Source organism: Typha angustifolia, chromosome 6 (genome assembly GCF_048772165.1).
Source record: "Typha angustifolia cultivar Huaian chromosome 6, ASM4877216v1, whole genome shotgun sequence".
In the NCBI taxonomy this organism is placed as follows: domain Eukaryota; kingdom Viridiplantae; phylum Streptophyta; class Magnoliopsida; order Poales; family Typhaceae; genus Typha; species Typha angustifolia.
Window position 1 is genome coordinate 4,359,831 of NC_133244.1, and position 11,854 is coordinate 4,371,684.

The following is an 11,854-nucleotide window of genomic DNA, read 5'->3' on the forward strand; positions in this document are numbered from 1 at the left end:
GAACGCGACCCCACCTGCATTCAAATGCGACCTACAAGAATATTATTTTAATGAAAATAAATACCTAATGTAATAAGAAAAGATCCTAATTAAGTGTATTAGTAACCTTTGTTACCTTTATGCTTAGGGGTGAGGTGGAACAATGGTGGAAAGCCACAAAAAGATTGATAAAATTGAGGATAGGAGACTCCGTCATCATTTTGGGAGTTATTTCTGAATGCCTTTGATTAAAAATATTTTTCAGCTTGGAGGAAAGAGAAGATGGAAGAAGAATTTTTTACATTTGTACTAGGGTCCTATGACAGTGGTAGAATATGATGCCAAGTTTAATGCATTAGCCCGTTTAGTGCCCCATTAGGTTCCAAATGAAGCAGCTAGAGCTCGACGCTTTAAATATGGGCTAAATTATGCCATACGTCAAAGTCTAGAATCTGCAAGTCTTATCCCTTATGCTGATACACTAGAGAGCACTAGGCACTTGAGGGGGTGATTCAGGAGAAGAGGGCTATGGACGCTCGGCGATTAGGGCCACAGTCTAGATGAGGTGGGAGTTCTAGAGCTCCTTCTATTAGTTGAGTTTATCGTCTTTGCAGTCACAGCGTCGCCCTTCCTACCATCCTCATCGAGGAAGTTATAGTACTGATTCATCTGCTAATAGAGCTGATTCATGGGGATCTTGAGGACTTAGCCAAGCAATGTCTCAAGTCAGTGTGAGTGGGCCATCCTTAAATGGTAGAGGAAATAAATTTCCTAAGGGACCATCAAGTCAGGGTCATCCTTACTTCCGATGTGGCAATATGGACATTATCTTCGAGATTGCCCTAACCTACATTTGTGCTATGAGTGTGGGCAACCTAGTCATATCTGTCATGACTCTCCACGTGTCACCACAGACTGCAATTTCTGTCGTTACTGCATCTTCAAGAACTACTCCTATTCGTCGTGACTGTCCACGTGTCACCACTACCCCAATTCCCAATCTATTATGCCCACCCTTGTAGCTCGAAAGCCCGACCCATTTTATCCTCATAGCTATGAAACTGACTTCCAAAATGAGCTCTCGTTTGAACCATTTAAGCTACTAAATATAATTACAGATGATTAATTATGATTCAAACGTTAATTAATCAATTATTTACTAGCATTTATATTTCCAGGTTAAATGGCTATAAGATCATAGCCCAGGAAGAAAAGGGAGATAAAAGATTTTATATTCCGCTCAAATTAATATATCAATAATTCTATATTTGTAGGATTGCGGCCTAGCTTATATGTCCCGTCTGAGGCCGATATCTCACGGTAATGGGCTGAAATATTTTAGCCTCGTCTGAATCAAATGTAATATGATTGATTATTGAGCAAGCTGACGAGGAGAGGCCCAAGCCCGGTCGACCTAAATAGCTCGGCTCGATCTTGACCATGAGAGAAGCACACGACGAGGGCAAAGAGGAAAGCAACTTGAAGTCTTGAAGGCATGCATGCATTGGGTGCAGTGCAGCACAAGCTATCATACTGTAGCTCACAACGAGGGCAAGGGGACCAGGTCACAGATGTCCACTTGTCATAGTGTGTCCCTTTGTGAGCTGTAGACTTCTCCTAGAGGAAAGAGTGGGAGATCTTAGCCAGCCAAGGCAACAGTAGATTGGAAAGCAATAACCGACGTCCCAAAACTATATATAAGGAGGGCATTTAAAGTGGAATTAATTAGAGTGATACGGCCTGCCTGCGATAGGGGTGTTTCACTTCCAGCCAGCCAACTTGGCAGAGGTTCTATCCACAAGGTCAATAGCATCAGCCAACTGAGGTGTGGAATGGCTAATTAATCTAAATGCCTAGATAGGTAAATGGAAAAGGAGTCTCTCTCTCCCGATTGGGAGGGTTCTTTGGATCAAGTTGATAGTTGCAAATTCCATCCACGAAGGAACCAGGAAGGAGAAATTGCTGATATTGATCTTCTAATTGATCAAGCAGGAGTACTAGTATAATAATAAGGCAATTGCGGTCAGTGAGGTCGTTCGCAAGCAACATATGGCATATCTTGAGATTCGAATTAATAGGAAATCCTTCCAAAGCCCTCGAGTTCATCCTACCGTTAGGTAGTGTTAGGTTTTTTTCATTGTTGACAATTATGTACAAAATATTCTAAGTGTATTTTTTACATGTATATGAGCTTTACACAAGTCTAGAAAATCCTGATTTGAAGAATTACAAAATTATTGAAGCAAAGTTGATGAGATCAAGTCATACCAACGAAGTTTGAAAATCTTAGACTTTCGTGAGTACGGATAAGACTCGGATTTGGCTCTATCTTGAAGATCATGAGTACGGATAAGACTTGGATTTGACTCTATCTTGAAGATCATGAGTACGGATAAGACTTGGATTTTGTTCTATCTTGGAGATCATATATAAGTATTGTGTTGCCCTAACTCTAGGGGGGTTGAAGAATATTATTGAAGGAGACTTCTTGAGGCTACATCGGTTCTTCAACTAACAAGGTTCCACTCATCTACAAGAATTTAATCTTTCGTTTTAAGGGCTATCTAGACGAAAAATCAATCTCGAGGGCTACTGAGATTGGACTTCAATCACAAGAAGCAGTGAATCGTGGGTTCTAGCGATCAAGACTGAGAGTAACAAAGTCGTTTGGATCGACGGGTTGTTTTGTGAGTCAGTCTTGTAACTGCTACTATCATAGTGATTGGTTTTGATCCGAGTTTGGATCCGTGGTTTTTTTTCCGTTTTGGGTTTTTCCACGTTAAAATCTTGGCATTCATCTCTACTTTCGTTTTTAATATTTCTTCCGACTTTTACTTAAGCGAACGAACGATATCATTGCCTAAAGGTTAGATACATACATGTGTCTAGGAGTTTTTTCAGGTAGGTAGGTGAGGAGTTTCGAGAGCACATGATAAATTAAAGATATATAAGGTGACTAGAATCTATATTCTTATACCATATCAATTCACCGGCTGCTAAAAAAACTTCACATGTTAGACAGTAATAATATTTTATAATTTATATTCTAACACGGTTTGCTGTCCTTGTCGTTCCATGTGGGATTCGTTGACTTGAATATATTGATTACTACTTGTATAAAACTAGTTGTGTATAATTAATTATATTAATTATATGAGAATTTTTTTTTAATTAGAATACTACATATATTAGCTGGTTATACATAATTATTGAATTGAAGCATATAATAACTAGGACCATATCACACCCACCACCCACTCTCCTAAATAAGCTGGTTCTCAGTTGTTTTTGGAGATTCACACTAAAAAAAGTTAACATAGACACGTAGTAATATAAATAGAAGTTTAGAAGATGGTTTAATTTTAAGCATAATCCCATGAGGCAATTTTATTATATTTTATTGTCTTTCACACGCTCCCATTTGTAATCGGATCTCTGTCCCTTCCTTATCATCTCATTGTCTTTTCCTGGAGACCTGGAGATGTATGCATTTACAAGTCTTGGCAGAATTCACTCTCATTGTAAATATATACAACTTAATTATTTGTGTTGACTTCATCTTAACTTGACTTGGATTGACTTGGATTTTTCTAATACGCGTAGTTCAGGAAACTAGAAGGACGGAGTCAATATTTTGATTATTACTTGTATATAAGTAGTAATTATATTAATTACTAATACTAAGTATATGGGTGTAAAATGCCTGTTTTATGATCATTTTCCCTTGAATCAACGACCAATTCAAACACTTCATTCATAGCTATATATATACGAGAATGGCAGCAGATACACCATCTCCAGAGGTACATACTTCAGTGCTTGTGTGCAACAATGGATCCTACTCAAATTATTGTGGCCATCGATTTGCTCATAGAATTTATCCAACTATCAGAGAACGCTCGCTTCAAGGATGGCCTTCAGAAACTACAAGCTGACCTGGACGTCACCAAGGGCGTCCTGCGTCATATCCAAGAGAAAAAGCCCAGAAACCCCTATATCAGCGATTGGGCAAAGAACATTAGCAACGTTGTTGACGACTGCGAGACATTTCTCAAAACGGTTGATTCCAATGGCGTCGACATAAATACTTCGAAAAGCATGGGGTGTTTGGGTTTTTCCCAGATCAAGAAAAAGAATAAGTTGATGAAGAGGCTCAACAATCTTCTCCGCCATCAGGATGTTATCTTACAACTTTGCAACAACGAGAGGCGCCTCTCCTTCACCTCTAGATTGGCTAACTTCATACGGAAGAAACTTGGGATCCATAGACAGTCTTCACGTACGTAGCTAGATTGGGGTAAGATTGTATATGTCTCCATTACATAATGAATCATCATCTTCATGTTTATGTTTCTTTTCCTTGTAAGGATTTTTCCTTACATCGTGGTACAGGGATTGGGAATTGATTGCTATCTCTTATTCTGTAATTTTGTGTTGATTGCAAGTTTTTCAGTGCAGCATGAGGTTTAAAAGAAAAATCTCAATGAATGGTTGGTGTAGTCACAAGAGAAAGTTCCATCCTATGTCGTTGTATCTTTAACACTTTTAACTAACAATCTGCTAGTTGAAGTAGTCAACTATTCCCCCAAAACATGTCGATTGATTGCTGAGATAAAATGGAGTTATGATAAGGAAATATGATTACCAAACTTCATCAGGAATTTCTTATCCCACCTTTAAGAGGAGATAAGGGATTTGTGTTCCAGATCTCCTATGATTATTACATTGCATCCTTATTTTTCTAACCAAATCATTAAAATTAAAATAAGGATAACATTATTATTTATTCTATGATAAATCCCCCCCCCAAAAATAAATTTTCCAACAAATAATCAAAACTTAATAAGATTAGTAATAGTACTACACAAAATAACATATTCTTTCTTTCTTTATTTTTAGAAGAATACTACTACACCTTTTAGCTGGCCATACATGATTATTAACTTGAAGCACCTATTAGCTAGAGCCATATCCCACCACAATTACTCACCCAACAAGCTGGTTCTAACTTGCATTGAAGATTCACACTAACACTGATGGAAAAAACAGGAGAGAAAAGAAGAGAAAGTTAGGAGAGAATAATTTCTCTTGTTTGAATTGTTCTTTTAGTAGAGAAAGGGAGAGAAAAAAATAAACTTTGAATGGCCACTTACTTTTCTCTCCAGAAGTGGAGAGAAAGGGATAGAATACAATATGAGAAAAGAACATATGGACTATTTTAATATTTTAATATTCTAATAAGCCTCTATTCTATTATTTACTTTAGGATTCTATTAAAATATTTAAAAGAATCAAACACAATTCACAAGATATCCATTAGATTAGATTAACATGTGATCAAGTAAATTAATCTAAGACAGAAATCTCAAGAATATTGAAAGGGTGCAAGTAATCCTCCTCTTTCTTTTAATAAAGAAATATAACATATGGTCTTATACAATAATGTTACAAAAGAATTACCTCAACGGTTTGGATTAGACATCGATAGAAGCATCTCAAAAATCCGATGAAATCTATTAAAGAAAATGTTTAAGCTTGTTATGATCTTTTTAAAGGAATGAGTAGATTGGCATAGAGCCTAAAGACTAAAATAAGGGATGTAGAGGTTGAAGTTTGGATATCACTAATTGAGTTATGTATATAAATAAAACATACTTTTTTTTTATAGAATGTGTGACTTCACACAAACTGTAATTTGTTTGTTTTTTATCTTCTTATAGCAAATTTCATAGAGAAAAAATGGATGGTCAAGCCAATTAATCATTATGATAAATTGTTATAACTATTTGAAAAAGATGCGGCTACAGATTTGGGTGCTGAAACTATAAAAGAAAAGACACGACAATGGACTTAATTTGAAAATTATAAATACTGTTGCGATCCAACTAAGTTTGATATCAAATTATTGTGATCTAATTAGCTTTGATACTGAATTGTTGTGATCTAACTAGTTCTGATATCTAATTGTTATGATCCAACTAGTTTGACGCTAAATTATTGCGATCCAACAAACTCTAATACTAAATTGTTTTGATCCGACTATCTCTGTTACTTAATTATTGCGATACAAAACGCTCTGATACAAATTTGATGAAACTTAGTGAAGGATCACAACCAAATAACCCTTAGACAGCAAATAGAGTTCCTCGATGTCTATCTGAATACGGTACACGTTAACCCAGGCAGGTGTGCACCGAGCTCAGTTGGGTTGCAGGTTGTCTGCAGGTTTCTAGAAGCAGTGCGCACCGGCCTTCTTTGCTATGCACCCATGCAGGTAGGTGATCTAATGGTTTGTTGTGGATGAGAGTTAAGCGAAACTTCTTGGGATTCTAAGAGGTTGCGGAGTGGTGTTTGGACCAAAGAAAATGTCGTGGAAAGACTTAGCTACGACATAGGATAATCTAGTGTTTGGATACAATAGATAGATGGCTAGGGCTATGCAGATGTGGTGGAACATGGCTAGGGCTAATGTAGATGTGGTGGAACATGGCTAGGGCTGAGGATATGATGCGATGAATGATAGAGGCTGGCCATAGGATAGAGATAGATAATGGAGTGATGGTTGAGTAGTTGATGGGATGGCGGTGGTGGCTTGCAAATATAGTAGATGAAAGCTATGATTAGTCTATGGCTATGGCAATGGAAAAAATATAAACTATATAGGAGATACAGACGACTAAGGCAAAGAGAGATGAAGGGAGAGAAGTTAAAGACGAAGAAAGCGACTAGCTAGGGCCAAGAGATACAGAGAAATAAAGAGAGAGTTAGAAGAAACAAGTAGACTATTCAACAATTAAATGTATGCCTAACATACAAGCCATAAGACCCTATTTGTAAGGAAAAAAAAGTCCTAATTAATTAAAAAATAAAAAAATATTAAGCTTATCTAACCAATCCTAAAATCTCTTATTATTGTTCTCTGTTTCGCTCTAGATAGTGTTCTAAAGAAAATCTAAATACAAAAAATATAGATAATGATGTCACCAATCTAATCCATCTAATTTCATATTTTTTCTAGACTTCATATAAATATCTACTGATTATTTTCTCAGAATTATGTAGATTGTAAATTCCTACAATTTAGGAACTCGAACTAATTTTTGACTCAGATTCAAATTAGACTTGGATCGTATTAATCTACCATACTTTGGTCCTTCTTTCCTCAATGTGAGAACCAGCAGCATAGTGCTAACACTATGTCAGCGTGACATACGGTATGCAATGGCTTTGGACTAACTGCTGCACATATCCCCTGCCCTCCCTCCTATTTTTCTTCCTCTTTCCTCCTCTCCATTGCCCCATCCCCTTCAACTTTGAGAAATCTTCTCTTCCCTATTTGTTGGTGTCGTCGTCGCTGGTTAGAGCTCAGTGACTAAAACGAACTAGGTTTAGAGTGGAGATTCTTCGTCACTCGAGAACTAGCAATTCCAAGCAAGTGGACTATCCTCTTGCTAGTATATAATTATAATAAGTGCCGATAAACTTACATAATTTATAAACTTTGTATATGGTGTGGTTGAATTTATTAAATGACTATATATGGTGGACACAACATGGCACATGCCATTATTCATGATTGTCTAAATGATTGTATATTGGTTGTAGCATGCTTATAGTGACAATTCATAATTATTCCATGATGATAATATCCCTATGTATTGGTGTTAATTGCCATGATGATATCTTGCTTACCTAATAGTATATCATTTGCAGATATGCTATACTATGAGGAATGTGACATCTACATCTCAATAGTATTAGACATCTCTCTAACTTAGGTAAAAGGTGAGAGAAATTATATTCTAGTATTATATAGTATGGCTCATGCTTAAGATCTTAATACGTGGATCCCAGACAATTAGGCAATATTATACTATCGATAGATAAGAGTTAGACCCCTTGAGGGTTTTAAAGTTAGAGGTACGAGAGTGTAGACCTAGTAGTACTTGATGGACACAAGATGAGAACGCCTTTGTCGAGCCTATTGGCTCCATGGTGTGGGTGTTCTCACTAATGCGGGGTGGTAGTTATAGTGATAGGTCTACTACTAAAATCCTAGTCTGTGGTGGTAGACAATCAATCAGCTATTTTGGACAAGTACGAATTATGAGTGATGAGCCCACTATCATATATAATGGGAGAACGTGTTAATGTCAAAAGAATTAGCATGCACACGAGTCGAACTATGCCAACTTATCTAATTAGATGCACACCATATATCATGTAACTTATTGTGTTGGATGTAAATGTATAAATATGTCATATTATGCAATTCTTTATACATTACCAAGATAGAGATAATGCACTTAGTGAGCGTTAGACGCATCCCTATTTATTATATTATAAGGTTTTTATGTAATTGACAATATGTTTCAAAATATTTTAAATATGTAACTATGTCTAGAATTTTTATATAAGTGTATGAACAAATTGTTATGAAGGTTGATGAAGAAAATTGAAGTGGAAAAATAAATAAAAAAAGTTCAAGTAGAACAAAATTTTCTTGAATGTTATTTGACTACTACTTAGAAATTCTTAAATATAGAGGTTTTTCAAGTTATAGAAGTTTGAAGTTTGATTTGAATAGAAATTATAAAACGGAGAAACGAAGGATTTTGTCTCTACGATATTTGAACACCCATATTCTTTTAGAATTTCTAGCTTAATTCTCGTGACTTTATGGACTATCTTTTAGAGCTACTTGGACACTTTTTGGAAGAGGTGTTTAAAAGGAGATTTTAATCTTACTCGAGATAGCCTTCTATCATTATTTTTTAGATACTTTCATGGAGCCCTTATAACTTTGGATAGAATAAGTTGAATTGCTATTAACTCAATGCATCGTGTTAGAATATAAACTGTAAAAATTATCATTCTCTAATAGCTTAAGCATTTAGAATAGTTAGTGAGTTAACCTGATCAGAGCCAGAGGTCATAAGTTCAAATCTAGCCATGCCCGTCTTTGCCAGAAAATATAAATCTCTACCTATTTAAATTAAATCCATTTATTTAGCTCATCAAAATGTCTCATCCTAGAAGTGAGTGAGAGTATTAGAATATAAAATATACAAACCACCGTTCTCTAATAACTTAAACTTTTAGAGTAGTATGTGATTTAACATGGTATTAGAAGTAGAGGTCGTAGGTTCAAATTCTGTCATGCCCATTTTTACATGAAAATGTAAAACTCCACTCATTTAAATTAAAACCACTTCTTAGGGTCATCGAAATATCTCAGCCTAAAAATGAGGAAAAGTATTACAATATAAAATATAAAATACATCATTCTCTAATAGCTTGAGCTTATAGAGTAGTTAGTGTGTTAACACATCTACATCGAATCCAGAAGAATAATATTTCGAGAGTCACTAAGAAAGAAGGATCAATCTTGATGATCATTGAGGTAAAAGAACCCAATCATGAGAAACAGGCATCGATGAGTGATCTATAAGCTTTTTGTAACTGCTATAGATTTTAATAAATAATTCAATCAGAATTTGGGTCCATAATTTTTTTTATTCAGTTTGGGGTATTTTCACATAAAAATCTATCTATGATTGCCTTTTGACGCTTTATTTTTTGTATTTATTTTATTGATAAGATGTGATAGATCAATCTCCTATGATTAATCACTTTCATATTTGATTAGAAAGTGTGAAGTCTAGATTTTGTTCTGTCATGTTTGCTTGTGTATCTCTATGATTGATCTCAAGCATGATGATAAGTATTTGTCATAATTCCTCATAGATTTTCATATTCTATTTGGTCATCTTTTGGTTTCACATAGCTTGTGCTTTGAGAATAATTTAGTTTATTTATTGTGCATATTTGTTTTGCATTTTATTTTGAAGCTTTTGCTATCCATCTTTTGAGATCATCTACTATACTTCACAATGAGCATATAATTTCTTTGAATAGCATAGATGATGAGTTGTCTGAAATATGAAAAAGTTCTCATAATTTTGTATAAATGTTAAAATAAACAAAAGCCTAAATAAATCCTTCAAGGTCTCTATTGCTAAAGGCTCTAAGCTTAAGAACAAAATTATAGGAGAATGATTCAATGTAATGTTTCTCAAGACATTGACCATAACGCATAAAATTTCTTATATCAAAAGAAAAAGAATCAAGGGAACTATGATGTTGCTTTATTTTCATCCTTGTTGTCATGTAACAATTCTTGTGATATATTGTCAAATGTAGCTGAGCAAGGACTTAATTCAAATAATGAAAGCCCTACTCATATTCAAGCCGCTAACGATGTCTTGGTCATAAAATCTTATAAATGGAAGGAGGCAAATTTAAAGCTTGTAAGCAAACTAAAAAGCTCAAAAATGGGAAATAAGATTTGTATACCAACTAGGTTTACATATGGAAGATAAAAATCCAAAACAAGTCAAAGTCAAAGTCAAAAACTAAATCCAAATTGGTTTAGAAAAATTGAATCCTACTAAGTTTAAAAAATAAATTAAGAATCGAATTTTATCCAAAATATAATAGGAGATGGAAAACCGAATGTTACTCTAACTAGGAAAACTAAACTCAAGTCGGTGAGTGAAATTTTGAGTAAGAGTGAAAAACGGAAAGTCGAATATGAATAAAAGAATAAAGCATGGCAAACACACCAAGACACATCTTTTTAATGTGAAAAACCTCTTTATATATAGAGAGAAAAAAAACACAGATCCACCTAAAAATGATGAATTTATTTTATCAAGCAATAAAAATAAAACAAACTTATAACATTTCCCGATAGTTCAATACTATAGTGTTTAAGTAACATCTTGAGTACAAACCACGTGATTAACTATACTTGTGAAGAAGATTATCTCTCTTTGGTAAGCACCTAACCGATGGATCAATCCTCAAAAAGCAATGTGCCAGTAGTGATGGTATCGATAATATAAACAATTTAGCTCCTTTCGATGTTACTAGATCATCCTTATTAGTAGCACAAGCAATTGAATATTAACATAGCTCTCCTCACATTAAATACTCATAGGAATATGTGAGAGAGAACTCTTCTAAGACGAGAGTAGAAATTTTTACAATTCTCTCTTGGATTGATAATTCAATCTCTGGCTTTAGGCTTCTTAAATAAAAGTGAGGAATATTCTTGATTCGTGCTAGGACAGGCTACCGAAGGAATTTCCAAAACTATTTTTGAATTTGAACTTTCTTTTGGTATCCTATACAATCCATCTTAATATCATTTATCCCGTTCGAACCCCACTTATCATGTTTGCATATGACTTAAGTTTTCGTAAGTGATTGTGTTCTAGCCATACAGTGTAGATGTCACTTATCTAGTTCGAATATTACTTAAATTTTCTTAAGTGATTACGTCCCAGCTACATAGACGCCCTTAGTCCCGTTTGGACGACATCATAAATACTACTTTCTGAACTCAAATATGCATCGATTAACTTGAAATCTTTGATCATTCTAATCTTCCATAAGTTATGTGACTTGATCGCACACGTGATTCTAATTTGTACAATTCAATTAAATATGATATTATCCATGAATTTGCCATTAGAAATATATCGTTCTTACAACCTGAAATTTACTTACTCACTAGCGACATTAAACAAGAAAGGGTATATAGTATGCATCTCTTCCTCGCGTTCTCACGAGAACTCCTTTACTGTGCATGATTTCTCTAGAGTACATTGACCAAGGGTATGACTGGTTCTCAACAAAGTCTTTACTCCTCTATCAAGAATCTGCATTGATTGCTACTCATAATTAAGGTCTTCTCGGAAGGTGGACAAGTTCATATTAAAGCACAAGCGAATGGTCATGCAAGTATTTCCTTAACTCAAAGTAAAACCAGGAAGTATTTTTTTTTTTCTTTTTTGTTTTCTTTGAGAAG